Raw genomic sequence first — 5,000 nt, 5'->3', positions numbered from 1 at the left:
CAGAATATTGTAATAAGTGTTTCAGTGTGAACAGGTATGGTATTATAAATTATGGTGTTTATCTATTTTATTTTTACTTTCATCATATTTTGCTTTGGTTTTGATACCCCAAAATTCGAAGCTATCTCTTTACAACCCTTCCTTTTCATAACCTATCATACTTTCATAAATCAGAGTCCATTTTCTGTAGGCTGTTTTTTAACCCAGTCAACGACAGGTACTTTTGCTAGTATATATATATATATATATATATATATATATATATATATATATATATATATATATATGTTGGGATGATTAATCGGAATTGGAATCGGGAATCAGAAAAAATAGGAAGATTTTGGGGTATCGGAATCAGTATCGGAATCAGAAAAATTGATGCCTATTTTCCGATGTCAAAACGATTCTGTTAATTGTCTTGCTTTTTTTTTTTTTTTGATTTTGTTTAACCCAAAATCTTCCATTGCTGGTAATAATGATAAAATAATAAATATTTATTGATTTTAAATTAGCAGTTAAGCTAAAATCGATAGATCATCTTCCACAAATGTATTTTGACGTTTAGGAAATATTTAACAGGTGTTTCTTCGAAAATTGGCAGAAATAACAATCTTATAGTTAAATAAGTAAAGATTTGTAAAGAATCGGAATCGGAATCGGTAATTGTATCGGAATCGGGAATTTAGCACAGAATCGGTAATTGTATCGGAATCGGGAAAAATATTGGAATCGTCCCATCACTAATATATATATATATATATATATATATATATATAAATTCTTGAATATTAATAATTATTTATATACTTACAGACATTATTTTTATACTTAGAGACATTATACTTTCGCAATCATGCAGGAAGTGACTGGTAAAATAGCTACTAAGGGGTCAAAATTGAAAAAAACTTGGCACTTGACAGATGTAAATCAACTTAAAGTGCTCTTCTACGCATGCGCAAATATACATTTATACATTTTAAAACATTATTTTTTAAGTTTTTATATGTGTAAGGACATAGTACAGACGGTAACAAATAAGACTGCAGAGATATATTTTTTTTCAATTCGAGCTGATGACACCCAAGTCATTTTTTTTTATTTTTGAAATCACTACTATATATTGGGTAAAATATAATAATCAATAGAAATTGGCTCTGTAATGATAAATATGAAATCTGCATATATATGAATATCATATTTAAATGTATTTTACGACCGGGCAACGCCGGGCGGCCTGCTAATATATATAAATTTTGAACAAGTCTGTCTGCCAAATTAAGTACAGATTTAAGAAAAGGGCATTTCTTTATAAAAGTTGAATCAACTATAAGACAAATTTAAAGCTAAGCTAAGTTCGTTAGGAAAAAAAATACCAAAGAAAAAATGAAGGTAAGAAAGAAAGAAAATTTGGGAATTGGTAGATTAAAAAAAAATAACACCTTTTTTCTTTTTATTATGAAATAATATTCCACTTGCAATTGTGTTAATTGATGCCATTGTAGGTTTTTCTTTTGAGTGTAAAATACTTAAACGTGAACTACTTTAGATACAATTTCCTGTGAACAAAAAAAACTGTTTTTTTTTTTCTGCACATTTGTACCAAAATTAACCCATATCATTTACATTGTAAGTTTCATTTTGATATAATGCAGAATAGTTTTTTGTACTTGTTGTTTTCTTTTATTAATTTCTTTTTGAAAAAAAACAAACAAACCTGTTTTAATAAGACACATTCATTTATGTGATCCTTAGCTTAGGTGTGACATGGTGTTAATAAACTATCTGTCGTAATTACATTCCCGACAGTGCATATGCATACCAAAAATGCACTCGAACACCATAGTTCTCAGCAAACTTATGCAGCAATTATTATTTTTAATTAGGGAATATTTTATTCTCTTAGAATTTTTTTTTTTATCTGGAAAGAGAGTTTTGTTTGCATTAAGAATTATTAGCAAAATCCATACTTGACTACGAGTTATCTGTAACTTTTTTAGCCATCGAAATTGAAACAAAAATATATGATTTTAGCGCTAATATTTAAATACTGAAGTTTGGAATAAAATAAGGAGAGTAGAAAACGCATTGTGAGCGCGTTTTCGGCAACCCCGAAACTCTTGCTTCTCTTATTATGCCCCTCAGTCCTTATTTGCAATAAGTGATGTTTCTGACAATGAGAGAAGAAAAAGCTGTATACTAGGCCGGTAGTCTTTTCCCTGGGCAGTCGCTTGAGATGTCCTTATTTTCATTTTCTATTTCTATTCTTGTGGTCATGTCAATGATAAGGGTTCTGGAGGTAAACGTTTTACCTGGCCTGATAGTTACATTAACCACCAAGGAAGCCGTTCTATCAGCAGGTGTAAAGTACTGGGATCGCTGTATTACCTTTTGATGGATGGATTCCGGACCATGCAGTAGGTGCTGGTGGAACTTCTCCATGCCATATTAGTGCATAATATTATGGCTTTTCCTCCGCATGGTCTGCAAAAATCATTCTTCGTTCCTTTTTTTTTTTTTTTTTTTTCATCTCTGCTCTGCTCTAACAACTCTGTCGACCTCTTCCACATATCTCCATACTCAATAATGAAAAATCTCAAACAATCCAAGATTAAACCCAGAACTCCAACTCCTAACGTAGCCCCCCTCCCGCCCCACCAGGTCTCCTTCTCCAACACCGGGATCTGCATTCCAACCTTCCAGAGGTTGAAATCCAATTACAGGAGACCAAACTTGATCTAGTGTTCCTGTGGCATTGATCCGACTATTTCCCTAGATGAGTATGCGATTAAAGAATACTCAAACTTGACATTAAAATCTGACCCTCAAAATCGTCATGGCATGAAATATGCGCCTATATTAAGGATGGCTTTCCGTGTGGTAGGGACATATCCAGAGAAGATCTTAAATTGCCCTTTACGTGCTTCAGAGTTGCACTGGCTCATAGCACCATGTTCATATTTGCCCTCTATCATCCATATAACATTGGAGTTTCTATCATTGAGAATATCTCTGAGAAAATTAACCACATTCTGTCTGCTCATCTCTTGGCTGACATTCACATCTGTGGAGACTTCAATATTCACAATGTTGAATGGCTGGCCTACTCAAACTAGATGGATGATGAGGGGAGGTGCTGTTGTGATTTCTCAAGCATATGGGTGGGTTTGGGAATAATTTGTGTTAGTTTTATAAACTAGCACAAATTGTTCGTGAACCCACTCATATGCCTGATTTCTAGCAGTCCTAACTTGTATGCCTGACACTGACAGACAGTTTGCAAGTCTCCTTGCCCTTTTTATTACAATTTGTCGAGAAATGCGCTCATCCTCTGTTCTGTCTTCATTGGTTAGACAGTTGTCTCGGTTAAGATAAAAACAAAATGTAATAAGTCCTCAGATGTACCTCTCCATCGTACTGTACCGCTCCAGTAGGTATCTGACTGCCGATGCAATTTTCTGTCTGTATAAGAGCTAAATATGTCCTAAAATAGAATACTGTTAACACATCTGGGCAGGAGCTGCTTGGCGCACCCTATCTTGCCTTGATAGAGTTCAGAACTGGCTTTAAAAACTATAGGCGATGCCCTTTTCTCTGCAACCTCTTTCCCACAGAAGAGACGTTGCGAGCCTATCTTTGCGCTGTCATTATTTTCATTGCAAGTACTCGTCTTAGCTCCAATCTATGGCTCTCCTTTATCAAACTTTTCACAAAAAACACTCAACTAACTGCAGCCATGAACAACGATTCCTACCTCCACTCTCTATCTGTGCCTAATTCTAAACACAGATTCCATGAACAAAGATTCTTTCCTGGAACTGTCCGCATGTGGAACACTGTTCCACTAAACTGCTTCCCAGCTGATTACAATATGGTAGCATTCAAGTCCAATGTAAATAAGTTCTTGTTGCGCCGTCCCCTTAAATAATCCAATTTTACCCACTCTATACCATTAATGATTACTAAATTACCACCTTGCATTCTTATCTTTAAGTGGGCTTTGGGGCTTTGGTAAGTGGTGACTAACTTGTAAAAAAAAAAAAAGAATTCCACCGTTATATAGTTGAATCCCTTTTTGTAGTTGTAGATTTTCTAGCAGAAAGTTGGCTTATGCAAGTGCTAAGTCTTCTGCATGTTCATCAGATATTTATGGAAGGAACCATGTGAACATTGCCAACGTCCTAAGTGAAAGTGATTTTTGTGGAACTAATGGGATTCGAACTTGGGACATCCAGGTTGTCTGTCCATATCGTTAACCACCGTGACCTCCCTGTTATATGTTGAATTTAGTTGGTATTCTAAGGAATTTTAACTATTTTTTTTTTGTACTTTTTAATAAAATACTCAAAGCTTCTTTAGACTATATATATATATATATATATATAGTCATCCACAGACGGATGTTTCACTGTATCACAATTCTTTAATGCAGCTAGACTAGCAACTACCTCAAGCCAGGATTGAAACTCGACTGTCTAGGCGACAGTCAGCCCTTTTAACTTTTATGCTATTTGGCTGCTGTTAAGATGAGAATGCGAAATTATAATGATTAAACATTGTCCAAACGATCTAAGCTCGATTGGTTTACACAAAGAGCATTGCTTTATATGCTAGCAACAGGTTGTTATTTTTTCTCCCCAATATACTCAACCCAAGATAGGGAGCATTTATAGTCATCCACAAAGAGACAGTTTTGCTGTATCACAGCTCTTCAGTGCGGCTAAACTAGCAACTACCTCAAGCCAGGATTGAAACTCGACCAGTCAGTATATCTAACCATTACACTATTTGAGATATATATATATATATATATATATATATATATATATATATATATATATATATATATATATATATATATATATGTGCACACGTGGGTCATTCTATAAATAGCATGATTTTTTTTATTATAAGAACTTCTAATACAGATTTTAGTTTACGTTTTCTTTCAATTTTTTTGTTTTACTTCTTTTTCAAATGGATTTAATTTCTTTTGCAGATCC

General features: G+C 33.9%; 1 protein-coding gene and 1 long non-coding RNA gene across 4 annotated transcripts in view; one reads left to right on the top strand and one right to left on the bottom strand.

Moving 5' to 3' along the window:
- Positions 1-5,000, bottom strand: part of LOC145260517 (lysosomal proton-coupled steroid conjugate and bile acid symporter SLC46A3-like) — a 147,801-nt gene that overhangs the window by 113,040 nt on the left and 29,761 nt on the right. The gene's annotated exons all lie outside the window — the stretch shown is intronic.
- LOC145260521 (uncharacterized) overlaps positions 1-5,000 on the top strand; it is an 11,931-nt gene that overhangs the window by 6,373 nt on the left and 558 nt on the right. For both annotated transcript variants that reach the window (XR_013864308.1, XR_013864309.1), the window contains exon 2: positions 4,997-5,000. This exon is cut by the window's right edge and continues 558 nt beyond it. This is a non-coding gene — a long non-coding RNA (uncharacterized LOC145260521). The remainder of the gene's footprint in view (positions 1-4,996) is intronic.

The sequence above is a fragment of the Euprymna scolopes genome, chromosome 36 (genome assembly GCF_053919585.1).
Source record: "Euprymna scolopes isolate OS-2025 chromosome 36, ASM5391958v1, whole genome shotgun sequence".
Taxonomy (NCBI): Eukaryota; Metazoa; Mollusca; class Cephalopoda; order Sepiida; family Sepiolidae; genus Euprymna; species Euprymna scolopes.
This window is presented reverse-complemented; position numbering and strand designations above follow the sequence as displayed.